We start from the raw sequence: 23710 nt of genomic DNA, 5'->3' as shown, positions 1-23710 counted from the left end.
TATAAGTCATACTGCTTACCAGCATGTCATACTTTGGTTCGGCGGTATTGTTGGATGAAGCGGCCCGGACCGACATTACGCGTACGCTTACGCGAGACTGGTTCAACCAACGTGCTTTGCACACAGGTGGCTGGCGGGTGTCAGTTTCTCCAAATTTAGTTGAACGGAGTGTGGCTACGCCTGGTCCTTGCGAAGGTTAAAACAGCACCAAGTTGACAAACTATTCTTGCGGTTTTAATGCGTAGGTAAGAACGGTTCTTGCTAAGCCCGTAGCAGCCACGTAAAATTTGCAACAACAAAGTAGAGGACGTCTAACTTGTTTTTGCAGGGCATGTTGTGATGTGATATGGTCAAGACATGATGCTAAATTTTATTGTATGAGATGATCATGTTTTGTAACTGAGTTATCGGCAACTGGCAGGAGCCATATGGTTGTCGCTTTATTGTATGCAATGCAATTGTGCTGTAATGCTTTACTTTATCACTAAGCGGTAGCGGTAGTCGTGGAAGCATAAGATTGGCGAGACGACAACGATGCTACGATGGAGATCAAGGTGTCGCGCCGGTGACGATGGTGATCATGACGGTGCTTCGGAGATGGAGATCACAAGGACAAGATGATGATGGCCATATCATATCACTTATATTGATTGCATGTGATGTTTATCTTTTATGCATCTTATCTTGCTTTGACTGACGATAGCATTATAAGATGATCTCTCACTAAATTTTAAGATAAAAGTGTTCTCCCTGAGTATGCACCGTTGCCAAAGTTCATCGTGCCTAGACACCACGTGATGATCGGGTGTGATAAGCTCTACGTCCATCTAGAACGGGTGCAAGCCAGTTTTGCACACACAGAATACTCAGGTTAAACTTGACGAGCCTAGCATATGCAGATATGGCCTCGGAACACTGAGACCGAAAGGTCGAGTGTGAATCATATAGTAGATATGATCAACATAGTGATGTTCACCATTGAAAACTACTCCATTTCACGTGATGATCGGTTATGGTTTAGTTGATTTGGATCACGTGATCACTTAGAAGATTAGAGGGATGTCTTTCTAAGTGGGAGTTCTTAAGTAATATGATTAATTGAACTTTAATTTATCATGAACTTAGTCCTGATAGTATTTGCATATCTATGTTGTAGATCAATAGCTCGCGTTATTGCTTCCCTATGTTTTATATGTGTTCCTAGAGAAAACTAAGTTGAAAGATGATAGTAGCAATGATGCAGACTGGGACCGTGATCTGAGGTTTATCCTTATTGCTGCACAGAAGAATTATGTCTTTAATTCACTGCTAGGTGACTGGCCTATTGCAGGAGCAGATGCAGATGTTATGAACGTCTAGCTAGCTCAATATGATGACTACTTGATAGTTTAGTGCACCATGCTTAACAGCTTAGACTTGCGATTTCCAAGACGTTTTGAACGTCATGGACCATATGAGATATTCCAGGAGTTGAAGTTAATATTTCAAGTAAATTCCCGAGTTGAGAGATATGAAGTCTCCAACAAGTTCTATAGCTAAAAGATGGAGGAGAATAGCTCAAGCAGTGAGCATGTGCTCAAATTTTCTGGGTACTACAATCGCTTGAATCAAGTGGGAGTTAATCTTCCAGATAAAATAGTGATTGACAGAATTCTCTAGTCACCATCACCAAGTTAGTAGAACTTCGTGATGAACTATAATATGCAAGGGATAACGGAAACAATTCCCAAGCTCTTCGAGATGCTGAAATCGATGAAGGTAGAAATCAAGAAAAGCATCAAGTGTTGATGGTAAACAAAATCACTAGTTTCAAGTAAAGGGACAAAGGGAAGAAAGGGGAACTTCAAGAAGAATAGCAAGAAAGTTGCTGATCAAGTGAAAAAAACCCAAGTCTGGACCTAAGCCTGAAACTGAGTGCTTCTACTGCAAAGGGACTGGTCACTAGAAGCGGAACTACCCCAAGTAATTGGCGGATAAAAAGGATGGCAACGTGAACAAAGGTATATTTGATATACAGATTATTGATGTGTATATTACTAGTGTTCATAGCAACCCCTCGGTATTTGATACTGGTTCAGTTGCTAAGAGTAGTAACTCGAAACGGGAGTTGCAGAATGAACAGAGACTAGTTAAGGCTGAAGTGACGATGTGTGTTGGAAGTAGTTCCAAGATTGATATGATCATCATCGCACACTCCCTATACTTTCGGGATTAGTGTTGAACCTAAATAAGTGTTATTTGGTGTTTGCGTTGAGCATGAATATGATTTGATCATGTTTATTGCAATACGGTTATTCATGTAAGTTAGAAAATAATTGTTGTTCTGTTTACATGAATAAAACCTTCTATGGTCATACACCCAATGAAAATGGTTTGTTGGATCTCGATCGTGGTGATACACATTTTTATAATATTGAAGCCAAAAGATGCAAAGTTAATAATGATAGTGCAACTTATTTATGGCACTGCCGATTAGGTTATATTGGTGTAAAGCGCATGAAGAAAATCCATGCTGATGGGCTTTTGGAATCACTTGATTATGAACAGTTGATGCTTGCGAACCATGCCTCATGGACAAGATGACTAAGACTCCGTTCTCCGGAACAACGGACCGAGCAACAGATTTGTTGGAAATCATACATACTGATGTATGTGGTCCGACGTATATTGAGGCTCGCGGCAGGTATCATTATTTTCTGATCTTCACAGATGATTTGAGCAGATATGAGTATATCTACTTGATGAAACACAAATCTGAAACATTTGAAAAGTTCAACGAATTTCAGAGTGAAGTGCAGAATCATCGTAACAAAAATAAAAGTATCTACGATATGATCGCAGAAGTAAAATATTTGAGTTACGAGTTTGGCCTTCAGTTAAAACAATGTGAAAAAGTTTCACTACTCACGCCACCTGGAACACCATTACAGTGTAATGGTGTGTCCGAACATCGTAACCGTACTTTATTAGATATGGTGCGATCTATGATGTCTCTTACCAATTTACCACTATTGTTTTGGGGTTGTGCATTAGAGACAACTACATTCACATTAAATAGGGCACCATCTAAATCCGTTGAGACGACACCGTATGAACTATGGTTTGGCAAGAAACCTAAGCTGTCGTTTCTTAAAGTTTGAGGTTGCAATTCTTATGTGAAAAAGTTTCAACCTGATAAGCTCAAACCCAAATCGGAGTAGTGCTTCTTCATAGGATACCCAATAGAAAATGTTGGGTACACCTTCTATCACAGATCTGAAGGCAAGATATTCATTGCTGAGAATGGATCCTTTCTAGAGAAGGAGTTTCTCTCGAAAGAAGTGAGTGGGAGGAAAGTAGTTCATCACAGAAATCTGTTCATGTGACTACTACACCAATTAGTGAGGAAGCTAATGATGATGATCATGTAAACTTCAGATCAAGTTACTACCGAACCTTGTAGGTAAACCAGAGTGAGATCCGCACCAGAGAGGTACGGTAATCCTGTTCTGGAGATCATGTTACTTGACCATGACAAAACTATGAACTATGAGGAAGCGATGATGAGCCCAGATTCCGCGAAATGGCTTGAGGCCATAAAATCTGAGATGGGATCCATGTATGAGAACAAAGTGTGGACTTTGGTTGACTTGCCTGATGATCAGCAAGCCATAAAAAATAAATGGATCTTCAAGAGGAAGACGGACGGTGATAGTAGTGTTACTATGTACAAAGCTAGAATTGTCGCAAAAGGTTTTCGACAAGTTCAAGGTGTTGACTACGATGAGAGTTTCTCACTCGTATCTATGCTTAAGTTTGTCCGAATCATGTTAGCAATTGTCGCATTTTATGAAATCTAGCAAATAGATAAACAAAACTGCATTCCTTAATGGATTTATTAAAGAAGAGTTGTATATGATGCAATTAGAAGGTTTTGTCAATCCTAAAGGTGCTAACAAAATATGCAAGCTCCAGCGATCCATCTATGGACTGGTGCAAGCATCTCGGAGTTGGAATATACGCTTTGACAAGTTGATCAAAGCGTATAGTTTTATACAGACTTGCGGTGAAGCCTGTATTTACAAGAAAGTGAGTGGGAGCACCACAGCATTTCTGATAAATATATGTGAATGACATATTGTTGATCGGAGATAGTGTAGAATTATTCTGCAAAGCATAAAGGAATGTTTGAAAGGAGTTTTTCAAAGAAAGACCTCGGTGAAGCTGCTTACATATTGAGCATCAAGATCTATAGAGATAGATCAAGACGCTTGATAAGTTTTTCAATGAGTACATACCTTGACAAGATTTTGAAGTAGTTCAAAATGGAATAGTCAAAGAAGGAGTTCTTGCCTGTGTTACAAGGTGTGAAGTTGAGTAAGACTCAAAACCCGACCACGGCAGAAGATAGAGAGAGAATGAAAGTCATTCCTTGTGCCTCAGCCATAGGTTCTATAAAGTATGCCATGCTGTGTACCAGACCTATTGTGTACCCTGCCCTGAGTTTCACAAGGTAGTACAATAGTGATCTAGGAGTAGATCACTAGACATTGGTCAAAATTATCCTTAGTGGAATAAGGATATGTTTCTCGATTATTGAGGTGACAAAAGGTTTGTTGTAAAGGGTTACGTCGATGCAAGTTTTGACACTGATCCAGATGACTCAAAGTCTCAATCTGGATACATATTGAAAGTGGGAGCAATTAGCTAGAGTAGCTTAGTGCAGAGCATTGTTGACATAGAAATTTGCAAAATACTTACGGATCTGAATGTGGCAGACCCGTTGACTAAACTTCTCTCACAAGCAAAACATGATCACACCCTAGTACTCTTTGGGCGTTAATCACATAGCGATGAGAACTAGCTAGATTATTGAATCTAGTAAACCCTTTGGGTGTTGGTCACATGACGATGTGAACTATGGGTGTTAATCACATGGTGATGTGAACTATTGATGTAAAATCACATGGCGATGTGAACTAGATTATTGACTCTAGTGCAAGTGGGAGACTGAAGGAAATATGCCCTAGAGGCAATAATAAAGTTATTATTTATTTCCTTATTTCATGGTAAATGTTTATTATTCATGCTAGAATTGTATTAACCGTAAACATAATACATGTGTGAATACATAGACAAACAAAGTGTCACTAGTATGCCTCTACTTGACTAGCTCGTTGATCGAAGATGGTTATGTTTCCTAGCCATAGAAATGAGTTGTCATTTGATTAACGGGATCACATCATTAGGAGAATGATGTGATTGACTTGACCCATTCCATTAGCTTAGCACTTGATCGTTTAGTTTGTTGCTATTGCTTTCTTCATAACTTATACATGTTCCTATGACTATGAGATTATGCAACTCCCGTTTACCGGAGGAACACTTTGTGTGCTATCAAACGTCACAACACAACTGGGTGATTATAAAGGTGCTCTACAGGTGTCTCCGAAGGTACTTGTTGGGTTGGCGTATTTTGAGATTAGGATTTGTCACTCCGATTGTCGGAGAGGTATCTCTGGGCCCTCTCTGTAATGCACATCACTTAAGCCTTGCAAGCATTGAAACTAATAAGTTAGTTGCGGGATTATGTATTACGGAACGAGTAAAAGAGACTTGCCGGTAACGAGATTGAACTATGTATTGAGATACCGACGATCGAATCTCGGGCAAGTAACATACCGATGACAAAGGGAACAACGTATGTTGTTATGCGGTCTGACCGATAAAGATCTTCGTAGAATATGTGGGAGCCAATATGAGCATCCAGGTTCCGCTATTGGTTATTGACCGGAGACGTGTCTCGGTCATGTCTACATAGTTCTCGAACCCGTAGGGTCCGCACGCTTAAGGTTTCGATGACAGTTATATTATGAGTTTATGAGTTTTGATGTACCAAAGGAGTTCGGAGTCCCGGATGAGATTGGGGACATGACGAGGAGTCTCAAAATGGTCGAGACGTAAAGATCGATATATTGGACGACTATATTCGGACATCGGAAAGGTTCCGAGTGATTCGGGTATTTTTCGGAGTACCGGAGAGTTACGGGAATTCGCCGGGGAGTATATGGGCCTTATTGGGCCATACGGGAATAGAGAAGAGAGGCCAAAAGGAAGGAGGCGCGTGCCCCCCTCTGGTCCGAATTGGACAAGGGGTGCAGCCCACTTTTCCTTGTTCCTCTCCCCCTCTTTCCTTCTCTCCTACTCCAACAAAGGAAGGAGGAGTCCTACTCCCAGTGGGAGTAGGACTCCCCCCTTGGCGCGCCCTCCTCCTAGGCCGGCCGCCTCCCTCCCTTGCTCCTTTATATACGAGGGCAAGGGGGGCACCCTAGAGACACAACAGTTGATCATTGATCTCTTAGCCGTGTGCGGTGCCCCCCTCCACCATAGTCCTCGATAATATTGTAGTGGTGCTTAGGCGAAGCCCTGCGACAGTAGAACATCAAGATCGTCACCACACCGTCGTGCTGATGGAACTCTTCCCCGACATTCTGCTGGATCAGAGTTCAAGGATCGTCATCAAGCTGAACGTGTGCTAGAACTCAGAGGTGCCGTAGTTTCGGTGCTTGATCGGTCGGGCCGTGAAGACGTACGACTACATCAACCGCGTTGTGCTAACGCTTCCGCTTTCGGTCTACGAGGGTACGTAGACAACACTCTCCCCTCTCGTTGCTATGCATCACCATTATCTTTCGTGTGCGTAGAACATCATTTTTTTGAAATTGCTACGTTCCCCAACAAACCATGGGAGTTGGCCCATCATCAAGGTGTCTTGAGCTTGTGCCTTTGCTGTTTTTTCTTCGCGGCCCTGCTCGGAGCACAACAAGCGTGCCAAGGGCTCCTCCCCTGGCCGCGGTTGGCAGCTGGCTAGCTTCGATCCTGGGGTCTTCTTCAAGCAGCGGGCCCCATTTAGTTCGGGCCCCTCGCGAGTCCTAGCTGGCTCCTGGGGCAGCGCCAACCCCCAGCCCCCTGCTGAGAGGGGGCGCACCGTGTCGGGCGTCTCCCACAGCCCCCGTGGCAGAGGGCAAGATGGGTCGTGCGCTTGAGTTCGAGCACGGGCGGAGCGTTGTTCGTCATGAGCTCTTCCAGGAGGCGATGGGCACGATTAACCTACTCGGTGAAGAACTCGTGGGTGTCGACGCGCGCCTTGAGGCCGAGGGTCTTCGGTTGGCGGAGGAGTGGCACAAGCTGAAGGTTGCCATCAATCTCGGGCGCCACCAGCGTGAGCTGGATAACGTGAAGGCTGAGGCTTCCCTCGTAGCCTCCCGTGAGGCCTCCTCCTGAGCTCTGGAAGAGGCTCGGGAAGCTGACCGCCGGCGCGAGGCCGCGGAGAAACGCGTGAGGGAGCTCCAAGCCTGGAATGCCGTCTTGGATCAGCAGGTGGAGGCGCGCAGGGCTGCCCTTGCATCGTTGAGGGGGACGCCCGCCGAGGAGGAAGAGATACGGAAGCGCGAGGAGGTGCTGGAGCTGGAAGCTGCGAAGCGCAGCCTTGAACTTGAATGGCTGGAGACGAGGGAGCGCCATGTTGCTCAGGCGGAGGACAACGTTGGCGCACATGAGGTAAGGGCCCAGGAGGAGGTCGACCGCTAGGTGGCTGAGGCTCGCGCGGAGCTCGAGAGCAAGCATGACCTGCAGCTAAAGCTCGTGGAAGCCGGGGTCGCTGGTAGGACTGCTGCCCTCAAGTCCAGGTCGGTCGAGGTGGAGCGGTGCGAGGAGGCAACCGCATCCGCCCTGGCCTCAGCGAAGGCTAAGTTGGCTTCCGCCCACGCCGAGCTGCTCTCTCTTTGGTAGCGGGTCGCCGAGCCAAGTCCGTTGCACGGCAGAACAAGAACGAAGTGCTTGAGCGGCAGATGTTGGAGCGTGTGCACGCCCCCATGCTTGAGGACCTCAGGAATAGGGCCAACACCACCCTGGGCCATATCTGTGATGAGAATGCTCCTCATCAACATGCGAACGACTACGCCAGCCACCTCCGCTTCTTTGGCGATGTGGTGATGCGCCTGCAGAACCGTTCCGAGAGGGCTCGCCAACTTGTTGAAGAGAGGAGTCGCAGCCTGCTTGGGCGTGCGTTCTCCCGCGTCTCCAGCCACCTCCGGAACGTCGATCCCAACTTAGATTTTGACTCCGCCGTTGCTCCTGTACCGGAAGCCATCCAGGGCAACCTGGCGCGATGGGTTGAAGACAACATGGATGCACTAGTCAGGGCCTTCGCTTCTGACGATGACGGGGTAGTAACTGCGGCAGATGAAGGCAAAGTGGTTGACGACGGCGACGCCGGCGCCGGTGAAGGTGGAGGCGACGCCAACGATGGAGACAGCGACGCCAGCGGTGCGTCTGAAGATGACATGGGGGATGCGGCGAGCGACATATCTGGCTGATCCCACTTTTCCCTGCTGTTTACCCTATAGAAACTTGGGCGTGGCCCCGGAAGATTGTAAGAGCATTTTTAGAGGGGGAGCCCCTCATGTAAACAAGTCGCAGCTTTTATCCTTCTGTGTCAAATTGAGCATGCATCTTCACGAGCTTACGTATGCTGGGGCAAGGTTGTTGTTGCGGTTTACCTTAGCCTAGACGAGAACAAAACCGGCTCAAGTGATTGTGGGTTTCTGAGAAGCTCCTGAGGAATTCATCGACATGCCCGAGGGGCCGCGTGATAAGCGAGCACCAGCCACGGCTCGACACGTGCATGGCTCGTGTGCTTCATGCCCAGCACGGCTCGCGAGGGGCCCGCGAGGGGGGAGCGAAGGTGCGAACTCCGAAATAAGGAAAGAACCAGACTGCGAGAAATAAATTGACCGAGAAAAGGCATCCCCCCCGTGTGCATCAAATGAAAATTCAACTTCAACTTAAATCCAAATCCAGAAGGTAGGTGAGGGAGTCCTGGATTATGGGGTATCCGGACAGCCGGACTATATCCTTTGGCCGGACTATTGGACTATGAAGATACAAGATTGAAGACTTTGTCCCGTGTCCGGATGGGACTCACCTTGGCGTGGAAGGCAAGCTTGGCAATACGGATATGTAGATCTGCTTCTTTGTAACCGACTCTGTGTAAACCTAGCCCCCTCCGGTGTCTATATAAACTGGAGGGTTTTAGTCCGTAGGAAAACATACAATCATACCATAGGCTAGCTTCTAGGGTTAAGCCTCTCTGATCTTGTGGTAGATCAACTCTTGTACTAGTCATATTATCAAGAATAATCAAGCAAGACATAGGGTTTTACCTTCATCAAGAGGGCCCGAACCTGGGTAAAACACCGTGTCCCCAGCCTCCTGTTACCATCCGCCTTAGACGCACAGTTCGGGACCCCCTACCCGAGATCCGCCGGTTTTGACACCGACATTGGTGCTTTCATTCAGAGTTCCTCTGTGTCGTCACCGTTAGGTTTGATGGCTCCTTCGATCATCAATAGCGATGCAGTCCAGGGTGACACTTTTCTCCCCGGACAGATCTTTGTATTCGGCGGCTTCGCACTGCGGGCCAACTCGCTTGGCCATCTAGAGCAGATCGAGAGTTACGCCCCTGGCCACCAGGTCAGGTTTGGAAGCTTAAACTACATGACCGACATCCGCGGAGACTTGATTCGAGCCCCTGCAGAGTGCGCCGCACGGTCACGATGAGCATGATTTAGCTCTACCATCGGACAGTGTTCAGGAGACCGCACCAGCAACTGCTCCGGCCCTCAATTCGGAGCCAATTGCGCCATTCATGGATGGGTGGATAGACCCCGCCACGGAGGCCGTATTCTCAGCGGCGATCGAGCCGAGTATCGACCTTACCCTTCATGGGAGCTGTGACGCTGAACTACCGGATTCTTCCCCAGCCACGGACGCCGAACCGCCTGCGCCCATGCCTATCGAATCTGACTGGGCGCCGATCATGGAGTTCACCTCCGCGGATATCTTTTAGCACTCGCCCTTCGACGACATACTGAACACATTAAGGTCTCTCTCCCTGTCAGGAGAGTCCTGGCCGAACTATGTTCGGCAGGATTGGGATGCGGATGACAAAGAAATTCACTCCCACCCACAACCCACTTAGTAGCCACTGTCAACAATTTGACCGACATGCTCGACTTCGACTCCGAAGACATCGACGGCATGGACAACGATGCGGGAGACAAAGAGGAACCACTGCCCATAGGGCACTGGACAGCCACCTCATCATATGATATATACATGGTTGACACACCCAAAAAAGGCAATGGCGACGAGACAGCTGAGGATGACCCCTCCAAGAAGCAACCCAAGCACCAACGTCAGCGGCGCCGCTCTAAGTCTCGCCAAAGCAAAAGCGGTGACACCGGCATAGCAGATAATAGCACTCCAGACAGTGTCGAAGATGACAACAATCCCCTCCAGCAAGATTTAGAGCAGGAGGATGGAGAAGCCATCCCTCCCGAGAGAGCGACATATGGAGAGGCGGAGGATGATAATTACATGCCTCCCTCCGAAGACAAGGCAAGCCTCGACGACGACGAATTTGTCGTGCCGGAGGATCCTGCCGAGCAAGAGCGCTTCAAGCGCCGTCTTAAAGCCACGACAAATAGCCTTAAGAAAAAGCAGCAGCAGCTTCAAGCTGATCAAGATTTGCTAGCTGACAGATGGACTGAAGTCCTTGCGGCCGAGGAATATGAACTCGAACGCCCCTCCAAGAGTGACCTAAAGCGCAGGTTGCTACCCCGACTGGAGGAGGAAGCATTAAAACCAACATCTCCAGCATATGACGTGGCTGATCGGCCACCTCGTGGCCGCGACAGAGAGGCATTTCAGCCAAAAACTCAGCCCGCACCCCGACGCCACGCAAATAAAAATGACAAGGCACGGGGAAACACGCTAGACCTGCGAGACGTATTGGAGGACAAAGCAAAACACGCAAGATCGATCTATGGATCACGAGGGCGCACCACTACGCGAGACAATAACCGTCACATCGAATACAGTATAAGTAAATCCGGCCGGGCCGAACACAGCGCACAAGACTCATTTGAGTTGCGTCGCGACATAGCCCACTACAGAGGCGCCACACACCCCATATGCTTCACAGACGAAGTAATGGATCACCAAATCCTAGAGGGTTTCAAACCCGTAAATATCGAAGCATACGACGACACAACAGATCCTGCGGTATGGATCAAGGACTTCCTCCTGCACATCCACATGACCCGCAGTGACGATCTACACGCCATCAAATACCTCCCACTCAAGCTCAAAGTACCAGCTCGGCATTGGCTCAACAGCCTGCCAGCATAATCCATTGGCTGTTGGGAAGATCTGGAACCCGCATTCCTCGACAACTTCCAGGGCACTTATGTGCGACCACCAGATGTCGATGACTTGAGACACATAATTCAGCAGCCAGAGGAATCGGCCAAGCAATTCTGGACACGATTCCTGACAAAGAAAAATCAAATCGTCGACTGTCCGGATGCAGAGGCCCTAGAAGCTTTTAAGCACAACATCTGCGATGAGTGGCTCGCCCAGCACCTTGGCCAGGAAAAGCCGAAATCTATGGCCGCCCTCGCGACACTCGTGACCCGCTTTTGCACGGGAGAAGACAGCTGGCTGGCTCGCAGCAATAACATATCAAAGAACCACGGTACTTCAGATATCAAGGATAGCAATAGCAGGCCACGTCGCAACAAACATAAGCGCCGCGTCAATAGCGACAGTACCGAGGATACAGCAGTCAATGCCGGATTCAGAGGCTCTAAACCCGGTCAGCGGAAAAAGCCATTCAAAAGAAGCACTCCGGACCCGTCCAGTTTGGATCGTATACTCGAACGCTCATGTTAAATACACGCACCCCCAACAAGCCAGCCAACCATACCAACAGGGATTGTTGGGTGTTCAAGAAGGCCGGCAAATTAAATGCCGAAAACAAAGATAAGGGGTTACATAGAGATGACGAGGAGGAGCCCCGACCGCCGAACACCGGAGGACAGAAGAGGTCCCCCCCACAAGTGCGGACGGTGAACATGATATACGCAACCCACATCCCCAAGAGGGAGCGGAAGCGTGCGCTAAGGGACTTATATGCGTTGGAGCTAGTCACCCTAAAGTTCAACCCATGGTCCTCCTGTCCGATCACCTTCGATCGCACGGACCACCCCACTAGTATCCATCATGGCGGATTCGCCGCACTGGTCCTAGACCCAATCATCGACGGATTTCACCTCACTCGAGTCCTTATAGACGGCGGTGGCAGCCTGAACCTGCTTTATCAGGACACAGTGCGCAAAATGGGTATAGACCCTTGAGGCGCCTCCGGGACTATCATGCACTGCTCGGGTGAACCGCATTTGCGAGATTCAATGTGGTACCGCATTATGCATACCTCAAGCTCAAGATGCCAGGACCTCGGGGGGTCATCACAGTCAATGGAAACACAGAGCGCTCTCTCCGCACGGAGGAGCACACTGCGGCCCTCACAGTAGAAGCGCAAAGCAGTCTCGTAAGGCAATCCACCAGTTCGGCGATTAAAGACCCGGACACCTTCAAGCACGCCCGGAGTAATCGGCAACAAGACCGCCTGGCACGTTCTGAGCTCGCATAGAAATGCAGCCACCACCCCAGTCCCAGCCAAACGGCAAAATCCGTGCCACGCGTACATAATTACACATTGAAAATACCATGGGCACAGGTGCGGAGGGGGGCATGACTACGGCATGCCCCAAGACGCAGCTCAACTGCACTAGGTGCTTCCCACTTTGTTATTTTTTTCTCTTTCAGGACTTTAATCTCTGGAAACCCCGTCCAGCAGTACGATTGTCGGACACACGATGCAACAACCAAGGAGGCAGAAAGCTACGTCGCACCACGGAATTCCCAGGTGGTCTCTGATAACGAGTGAAATACTTGCTTTAAATACCATTCCTCAGGTTGCCCTTGGAGGGGACATGTCAAATAGTCCTACTTTTTGCTTATCGCACTACTTGTATCATTCTGCTTCGACGCACCTTTTTGAATAAACAATGCATAGCACTAGACTATAACCGCATTCTCTATTCCTTATATATATATATATATATATATATATATATATATATATATATATATATATATATATATCTGATCACGGGATCAGAATAATATTCTGATCACAACATGAACTTCCCGAGTAACACGCCTGACCTTCCCCGAGTACTAGGTTGAACTTCAGCTAAAGGGTGTCCAAATGGGGCTTGCGATATACCGTTGGATAGCTATGGACATCAGTATCATGACCCAAGTCAAATTTTTAGCAAAATGTAAGCGGTTTAAGAGCAGTTTTGAAAACCGTTATTTCTTCACATAAGAAACGTGAATCGTATTTTCGATCGCATTTTTAAACCGTTTATCGGAATGAGGCACATAATATGGCGTTGGAAAGCTGCTGCAAAACCGCTCCTTCCACATGTGGAAAGTTTTCTCTAATTCCCAACGGTTAAATAGTAATTCGGAAAATTGTAAAATTTCACAAATCGAACACCCGAGTTCGTATTTTCGACGCCAATTCTAAAGGGCTAATCCAATTGAGGCAAATAATATGGCGTTGGAAAGCTTATGAAAAGGCGCTACTTTTTTATGTTAAAAGTTTTTTCTAATTTTGAATCGTTTAAAAGAAATTTAGAAAACGGTACAAGTTCCACCGAGTTCGTATTTTCGAGCTAATTTTTTAACCGTACGTCCAAATGCAACAAATGATATGGAGTTGGAAAGCTTGAAGAAATGTGAAACTTTTTTTTATATATTGTTTCTCCTAATTCATTACGGTTTTCTGTCAGTTTTGAAAATGGTTTAAAACGTATTTTTGCCGTAATTTCTACAAACTTTATCGGAATGATGCAAATAATATACCGCTGAAAAGCTACGGAAAATGCGAAACTTTTTCATGTTGATGGTTTTCTCTGATTCCTAGCCATTTTCAAGTAATTTCGAAAATGGCGAGATCATTCGTTCTACCTTTTTCACGAAACAGATTGTCAAAAATGCATCGCGTGAAGAACCTGAACTTCTCGGCGTGCGCACCTGAACTTCGCTCTGTTTTTCACATGTTTTTTTTGCTCGTAGCTCTCCATCCACTGCTCATAGCTCTTCATCCACTCACCGGAATTGAGCAAGTGATATACCGATGGAAAGCTGCTATAAACACGCAACTTTTCCGTGTTGGGAATTTTTTCATACTCGCGACGGTTTAAAACATTTTCATCCGAAATTCATTTAGCGTAGTAGTTGAACTTCCTGCTGTTTTCACGTTGAACTTTTGTGACGTATTTTTGTTTGTAATTTTCTCATCCATTCATCGGTGTTACACAAATGATATTCCTTTTGTACAAACCTCTCTCACAATAATTTTTTTAACAAACCTCAATGGCGAGATCATGATTTTTGCGTTCATCGCGAATGGATATGCACTGCGTGAAGTAGTTGAACTTCTGGGGCATTCTTGTTTGAACTTCACTCTGTTTTTTACATGTAATTGAAGGTCGGACGTCTAGCACTAGAGTTCTCGAACTTCACTCGGAGAAGCACGTGAACTTCTTGCAACAAATGTTTTAGGCTTTTAGTTTTACATTCTTTTATCCTCACCTGAAACGCATTCCGCGTAGTAGCTGAACTCCCCGTTGTTTTTCCCTTGAACTTCTGTCACTCGCTCGTTGGCAGTTTTTGCTCTTGGGTCATGATGAACTTGCGTTTTTGCAATTTTACTGCCTGATTTGTTCGACCTGAACTTCCTCCAGTGCTAGGTTGAACTTCTGCCAACATTGCCCAAATGGGGCTTGCGATATACCGTTGGAAACCTATGGACATGAGTATCATGACCCAAGTTACATTTTTGGCAAAATATAAGCGGTTTAAGAGCAGTTTTGAAAATTGTTTTTTCTTCACACAAAAAACGTTTAGTAGCAAGAAGTTCAATTGAACTTGGGTGTCAAAAAAAATAAAAATGTTTAGTGGCAAAATTGTTTTTTCTTCACACAAAATATAATCGATGAATAACTATTGAAACAAATTTTTAGTAACGAGAAAATTCAATTTTTTATATACTTCAGACTTCTCTATTATTTTAGTTTAAACTTCTAAGCCTGTTTTTAGAAAAAAAATGTTTTATTTGAACTTCTCGATTATTATTTTGTTAGTACCAAGTAAAATCCAAGTTTTTAAATTCGAACTTCTTAATTTTGTTAATTTGGACTTTGTTAGTTTATTTGAATTTCTCGATTTTATTTGTTTAGTAGCAAGTAAATTCCGAGTCTTTAAATTCGAACTTCTTAATTTTTTTATTTGGACTTCTCGTTTTTTTCAACAATGTGAAAATAAAATGCTATGTTATTCTAAATTGAACTTCTAGGTTTTTTTATTTTTTGAAAGCGAAATCCTGTTTTTTACTACATACTACACCATTATTTGAATTTGAACTTCTAGGTTATTTTAGAAACGACCTTCTTCGCCGGAAAATTGCGCTTCATCATATCTTTTTTGAATTTCTCCCTGTATTCACTTTGAACTTCCGTTCATGGTTTTTGTTCGAAATTGATTATTGAATTGCGCCATTTTTTTAATTTGGAATTTCTTGGTTTTTATTGTTGAGTAATGGGAAAAATCTGAGTTTTGTAATTACTATCGAACTGCTCCGCTTTTTTAATAGAACTTCTTGGTTATATTTATTTAGTAACAAGGAAAATCTGAGTTTTTATATACATTGAACTACTCTCTTTTTTGAATCTGAACTTCTTGGTTATATTATTGATTTTTCAACTTCCTCATTTTTTTGTCTTTGATGTTCTAGAATTGAACAATGTGCACTCCCCAAAATTGTCATAGTTCGCTCATCTACAAAAAAAATTATGTTCGTCTCTTTTACATTTTTTCGACACCGAAGGTGTGAGTTTTTCTAGAAGTGTTCATTTTGAACTATCCGTGGGAAGAAAATATGAACCTCCCGTCCACTGTTTTTTGTTTGTATCCATATCTTTTTATAAAGTACACACACATTCGGATTTGCAATTTACTTTTATAGAGTACACACCCACTGGCGCAGAACTTCAACATCCACGGCCATAGGTTAGCCACATTTTTTAATAGTGTACAAACTTTCTCATCAGATACTCGTTGAACTTTCTCATTTTTAGACATCACTGCTCGCTACAGACGGAGAGGAAGTTAGCGAGGGAAAAGACCAGGGGCATGAGCACATGGGCATTCCGTGCAGTCAACGATGGCGGGGTCATCCATGAGGAGCACAATGTGGTTGAACTGCCTGAGTTGGTGAAGTTGGACGACCCATCCTCCAACTGAAACACTGAATCGGATGTACAGCTCCCCACTCACGCAGCAAGATCCATCACAACGATTCTTCTCATAATGTCATTGGAAACATGCTTAGATCAGTGGATCTAGCTATCATCAACGACCACGACAATGCATCAATGGGATGGTCAATGCTTCTGATTCACTCTTGTCATGGCCTCTTATCTTGGCGTCATTCAGCTACAGAGCCTGATGGTGCACGCCACAGCCTGCGCCTAGTACTTGAGTCGCGCGTTCACCTCTTCCGTGTTATCTCCTACAACACCACCACCACGTAAGATGAAGAAGAAAAAGAACTCGATTCTTGGACGAGTTGGCTTTGGATTCCTCTCTTGAAGCAAAACTGCGAGGCCTTTGATTTGTTTTGCTCACCTAGGCTAGAGATCTTCCAGTTGGCAATGGGCATCGAGGTCGTCGTCGTGGAGGTCGGCATGGCAGCCGTCTCCTGCTCCTGCAGTGCCTGGGGCTGGTCGAGGAACCACTGACTCATGGAGTAGCAGAGCTCGAGGGCGGGGAAGGTCCCGCGTAGCTCCGGGATCTCGTCGTAGCTGAAGCCGAAGCCTAGATCCGCGCACCCTTTGAGCTCAGCCAGGTCGTCATCGGCGAGACTCCTCGCGCGGCCCACGCCGTCGCCGCCATAGGGTGAGGACGCAGCGTCGGTGCTGCCTGTCTCCTCTAGCACCTCACCCCGCGCTGGATGGATTGGGGAGCCGCCGCCGGCAGACGGTGGCACGACCGGTCATTTTGGGGCGACTTCTTCGGTTGAATGCGGGGCCGCACGGTCTGTTGGGCCGAGGACGATGACCTTTATGTGGGAGCAGTAGGCCGACGACGGGGAGGGGAGTTGGGGGAGGTCAAGCGGCGGCGCGGGTGGGAGGATCTGGGGCGGGACAGGGCGCCGATGGGATTGGGGGCGAGTGGTTTTTCTTTTTTTCGATCCGGTTTCAGCGAGTTCGGGAACACCTCGCCACCACCTATATGGGGAGCTGTGATCCAAATAGTTATTCTAATCCCAGGATTAGAATAGTGTTGTCCTATATATGTGTGTGTTTGTGTGTGTGTGTTCATTCACAACATTCAGCACCCGTATACTCCGGTACGTCCAATACGCCAGCGGCTTAAGCGTACCCCATAATACGGCGTGAGAAGTCCGAACACTTTCGACAGTGCAGCACCCTGAACTTATAGCATTATATGCATCAGCTCCGAATCATGTCTTGGGTCAATAGTTGGGTTTGCCCGGCTCCCATGTTTTGGTACCTTACGTTCCGCTATAACGGCTAAGGTAGCATTGGGAGAACTACTGCGCTTGTGCCCCGGTTCATCTGGGCTAAGCACCTCAGTAGAGAAAGCTAAAACTGACTGTCATGATAAGGCGAGAGCTGGTCGCTATTCGAGAGGTCTCGAGTCCCTAAAGACTTATGCCACTTAGAGCGAGGAGTCAGCTTTGTCTGGCCTAAGGCGTGTATAGCGCCCCAAATTCGGCCTTCCGAATACTAGGGGCTTCGCCAAAATTTAAAATTGTAGACTTTTATGGAGTGAGAGTGATAAAGCATTATAGTCCGATTGCCTTGTTCGTTGTGCTGAGAACCTCCCTCGAAGGACCCAACAATTGGAAAAAGAGTGCTCAGATTTATCCCGAACACCCCAGCACTCGTGGCATGGGGGCAGAAGCCGTCGACTGGCCATCTCTCAGATTTAACAAACAGCCACACAGAAGGTAATATTTTAAATTCAAACAAGCGTTGCATGGCGCATATGAACAAGTTTTCATAATACATGATCACACGAGCAAGTTCATTCAAAAATTACATCCTTCGCACACTCGTCCGCCACAAGACGGGCACCCTTCAGGACACCCTCATAATACATCTCAGGGTGGAGATGCTCCTTGCCCTGCGGAGGCCCCTCCTTCACCAGCTTCTCGGTGTCCATCTTGGCCCAATGCACCTTCGCACGGGCAAAGGCTCGGCGTGCACCTTCGATGCAGACGGACCGCTTTATGACCTCCAGCCGTGGGCAGGCATCTACAAGCCGCCTCACCAGGCCGAAGTAGCTGTTGGGAAGGGAGTCGCCAGGCCACATCCGGACTATAAGGCCCCTGATGGCCTGTCCGACCGCCTTGTGTAGCTCAACCAGTTGCTTCAGCTGGTCGCTCATAGGCATCGGGTGTTCGGTCCCAGTGTACTGAGACCAGAACAACTTCTTGGTCGAGCTTCCCTCCTCGGCCTAGTAATATTTCACGGCATCCGACACGCTGCAGGGCAAATCTGCGAATGCTCCTGGAGAGCTCCGGACTCGGGTAAGTAACAAGTAATTTACTTTCACACGCTTGCTTTGCATATTGAATGCCTTACCCGCTTCTATCTTCCTCATCGGCTCAATTTCCTGGAGCACCTTTTGAGCTTCGGCCTTGGCATGCTTTGTGCTCTCGAGGGCCGCGGCAAGCTCAGACTCTCGCGTCTTCGAGTCAAGCTCCAAAGCCTCGTGCCTCTTCACGAGAGCCTGGAGCTCTTACTGCACCTCGCCCACCCGTGCCTCTTTGTTTTTCCCACTCGGTGTGCTCCTTGGCCGCTTTGTTTTCGGCCTCGGACAGTGCTTGCTTCAGGGTCGCCACTTCGGTCATGGCCCCTGGCACATCCATGATGATCCTATCATTTCGCAACCGCATATTATATATATATATATATATATATATATATATATATATATATATATATATATAGGACAACACTATTCTGATCTTGGGATCATAATAGTTATTCTAATCACGGTCTGCCCCCTATAGGGCCCGACGAGGTGTTCCCGAACCCGTTAAGAAAAACTAAAGCCACGACCCACATCCTACACGACCCACCTCCCCAGATTGTTCCTCACCACCCGCCCCTGATTGATCCCCGCCCCAATCGGCGCCGCCGGCCCCTACCCCAATGGGCACTGCCGGCCCCGCGCAACCAACACCCCATCCCAACGGGCACTGCCGGCCCCGCGCAACCCACACCCCATCCCAACCGGTGCCTCCGCCCCTGCGCCACCCGCACCCCACCCCAACAGGCATCGGCACCGCCGCCCCAACGGGCATCGCTGTAGGCCCGCCCCAACCGAGCACGCCGCTGATGGCTGCCTCGCACCCCGACCCTAGAGGGCACCACACGCCTCCGTCGGGCCCTGCCACCTCTGCTGGCTCCCGCTTGGATCCGGTGACGCCATCGACCATCGGAACTGGCGCCGCTCGCCCCCCGGTCACCTCTGCCGCTAGCACACCGCCATTGCGCGTCGCCGATGCAGGACACATCCTGATGCTTTGTTGCCGTGCCGCGGATGACCAAGAGCGACCTTCTTCCACCTCCCCAAAACCTGCCACTCGGGACCCCGTACTCACGCCCTCCCCTTGCCGCCGCGAACTTCTCCCCCTACCACCGTGACCTTCTTCCCCTTGCGCCGTGACCTTCTTCCACCTTCCTCCTCCACCCTTCGGCAGCGAGGCAACGCTCCAACTAGCCAAATGGGTCACTGCCCACCACCTGCGCGCCACCCAACCCAGATTGATGCCGGACAACATGAGATATCCCTCCTCCCAACGCGTCTCTACCATCCAGCAGGTATTTTCCCTCCCTGTCTTCTCTGAACTCTCACTTCGGGAGTATTTGACCTTCTTTGAGTATTTGTTTTTGAGTTTGTTCTCTGAAAAACTAAACTTGGAAGACCCCTTTCATATATCTGATGGTGGTTTGAGGTTTGAGCATAGTTACACTGCACTTTGACAAAAAAATGTGAAAAAATGCAGGTTTGTCCCATTTGTTTGGTCACGACGGTGCTCTCATTTGAGCAGCCATAGAATCACAGAAGCTCTTCAAAAAATGGACCTGAATTTGGTCCATGTGAGCAGCCATAGAAAACAATCTCTACCAGATATCTAAATTCTTCAAACATAGCACTGTGTTATCTTTTTCGTTTGTAGGCTACTCTGTAGAATTGTAATAGTAGCATGGTCAGATTCAAATTATAATGTGCCATTCTGTAACACACTATGTGCCATTTTTAGTTCAAAGTCTAACAGAGATTTCAGTTTAGGAAAAAGGTTTTTGTAAATTACAGTATGAGCCATTTCCAGCTCATGTTCAGCAGAGTTTTCAGTTTCATGAAAGATTTTGTAGAAAAGAAACTACAAGCCATTTTCAGTTCAAGTAACATGACATGTGCAGCATGAAACCTAGTTGCCACAAAATGAAATGTGCGGCATATATTCTAGTATGTGGACAAAAAGAGAACGACGAATTTTATGATTGCTTAGTCATGCATTTGCCGAGTCATGACTGTAGAAAGTTCATAGGAAGGTCAAGCAAAAAAATAGAGTAGTTCAAAAATAAAAGAGCATTTAGAAGGGGATATTCCATAGTTTCTAAAAATAAAAAAACAAGAAGTTCGAATTTTCAAAATAGAGAAGTTCAAAAATCATAAAAAGGGACCTTTCATCGTTTCTAGAATTAACAAAATTCTAGAAGTTCAAATTAAAAATAAAGGGCGGTCCAATATTTATTACAAAACTAGGTTATTTCCATTACTAAAAGAAATAATCAAGAAGTACAAATTACAAAAATAGAGAAGTTCTATATAAATAAAAAAACTTTGATTTTCCTCGTTACTAAATAATAAAGCAAGAAGTTCAATTTCAAAAAATGGAGGAGTTCAATATTTATTACAAAAACTCGAATTTTTCCTGTTACTAATGAATAAACCGAGAAGTTCAGTTCAAAATAACCAAGAAGTTGTATAATGTTTATTACATTTCTAAAAAAATACACAATGAAGTTGAAATAAAAAGGTAGAGCATTTCAATGCCTATAAAAAACTCACATATTTTCACGTAACCGACATAAGTTCATCTTGATAACTGTCAGAAGTTCACGTACTATACGGTGTGCATTTGGTATGAAAAAAAGAATGAAAATGCAAAAGGCTAAAAGTTTTGTTGCTAGAAGTTCAAGTGCTCGGCCGGAGAAAAATCAAAAATTCTTATGTGAGAGGTTGAACAAAAATATGTGACAGAAATTCAAGGTGAAAACAACGGGGAGTTCAACTACTACATGGAATGCGTTCCAGATAAGAATATAAGAATAGAAAACAAAAGGCTTTAAAGGTCCATTGCAAGAAGTTCATGTGCTCCTCCGTGCACGGTTCAGATTTTATATTGCAAGACGTCCGACTTCCAATTACATGTTTGAAAAAAAAAGCAAAAAATGACATCCAACCTTCAATTGCGTGTAATTCAAAGTATACACAAAAATGTGACAGAAGTTCAAGGTGAAAACAATGGGAAGTTCAACTACTGCAAGGAATGCACTTCGGGTGAGAATAAAGGTATAGAAAATTAAAAACTTAAAAGGTTTGTTGAAAGAAGTTCAGGTGCTTTCTCCGAGAAGTTCAAAAATTCTTGCGAGAGAGGTTCATCTTGTATTTCCATGTTCAATTTTTTCCGTATAAAAATTGAATACAATTCTTTACTCAAAAATATAAAAAGTTGAAGTTCAAATTGAAATAACAAAGAAGTTCGTAGTTTATTAAAACCTAGGATTTACCCGCTCAAAAAATAAAAAACACAACGCCATTTTTTGCACTTTTAAAAACAACCTCATAAATGAAAAAATGGTTGCTAGAAGTTCAAGTGCTCGACGAGGAAAAGTTTGAAAAATTCTTGTGAGAGAGGTTCACCGTGTATTTAGATGTCCAAAATACATAAAAAAATATGTTGTTTTTTGTGTTTTAAAATAACTCTCTCAAAGCAGAGAGAAGTTCAACGTGATAACAACTGGAAGTCCACGCACTACATGGTGTGTGTTTCATATAAGAAAAATACAATAAAGTGAAACAGAGTGAAGTTCAAACAGACATGCCCCAGAAGTTCAACTACTTCATGTTTTGCGAAAAACAGCACGTCAAAAATAAAGTGAAGTTCAAACAGACATGCCCCAGAAGTTCTACTACTTCACACAGTGCATTTTCATTCGTGATGAACGCAGAAATCATGATCTCGCCATTTTTAATTTACCTCAAAACGGCAGGAATATTATTTGTGTAAATTCAAGTCCTCGGTCAGAGAAAGTTAAAAAAAAATATTGTGAGAGAGGTTTGTACAAAAAGAATATCATTTGTGTAACACTGACGAAATGGATGAGAAAATTACAAACGAAAATACGTCACAGAAGTTCAACGTGAAAACAGCAGGAAGTTCACCTACTACACTGAATGAATTTCAGATGAAAAACTTTCAAAATCGTCGCGAGTATGAAAAAATGATCAACACGGGAAAGTTGTGTGTTTACAGCAGCTTTCCATCGGTATATCACCCGCTCAATTCCCGTGAGTGGGATGGAGAGCTACGAGCAGCGGATGAAGATCTACGAGCAAAAAAATCACATGAAAAACAGAGTGAAGTTCAGGTACACGTGCCGAGAAGTTCAGGTTCTTCACGCGGTGCATTTTCGAAGAATCTGTTTCGCGATAAAGGCAGAACGCATGATCCCGCTGTTTTCCAAATTACTTGAAAACGGTTAGGAATCAGAGAAAACCATCAACATGAAAAAGTTTCGTATTTTCCGTAGCTTTTCATTATTTGCCCCATTCCGATAAAGTTTGTAGAAATTACGGCGAAAATATGTTTTTCGCCATTTTCAAAACTGACTTAAAACCGTAAAGAATTGGGAGAAACAATACATACCAAAAAGTTTCGCATTTGTTCAAGATTTCCAACGCCATATCATTTGCTGCATTCGGACGAACGGTTAAAACATTAGCTCGAAAATACGAACTCGGTAGGACTTGGACCATTTTCTAAATTACTCTTAAACCATTCAAAATTAGAAAAAAAACTTTCAAGATGAAAAAGTAGTGCATTTTCATAAGCTTTCCAACTCCGTATCATATGCCTCCATTGGATTATCCGTTTAGAAATGACATCAAAAAAATGAACTCAGTTGTTCGGTTTACGAAATTTTACGTTTTTTCAAATTACTCTTTAACCGTAGGGAATTAGAGAAAACTTTCAACATGTGGAAGGAGCGGTTTTGCAGCAGCTTTCCAACACCATATCATATGCCTCATTCCGAGAAACGTTTTAGAAATGCGATCGAAAATACGATTTCACGTTTTTTGTGCGAAGAAAAAACGGTTTTCAAAACTGCTCTTAAACCGCTTATATTTTGCCAAAAATTTAAGTTGGGTCATGATATTGGTGTCCATAGCTTTCCAACGGTATATCGCAAGCCTCATTTCGGCAATGTTGGCGGAAGTTCAACCTAGTTCATAGGGAAGTTCAACGTACTACTAGCGAGGCAGGTCAGGTTGTGATCAGAATATTATTCTGATCCCGTGATCAGAATAGTGTTTATGTATGTATATATATATATATATGGACAAGGCATTACTTACCTTTGTTGTC

The sequence above is a fragment of the Triticum dicoccoides genome, chromosome 7A (assembly GCF_002162155.2).
Source record: "Triticum dicoccoides isolate Atlit2015 ecotype Zavitan chromosome 7A, WEW_v2.0, whole genome shotgun sequence".
Taxonomy (NCBI): domain Eukaryota; kingdom Viridiplantae; phylum Streptophyta; class Magnoliopsida; order Poales; family Poaceae; genus Triticum; species Triticum dicoccoides.
Note: the sequence above shows the minus strand (reverse complement) of the source record.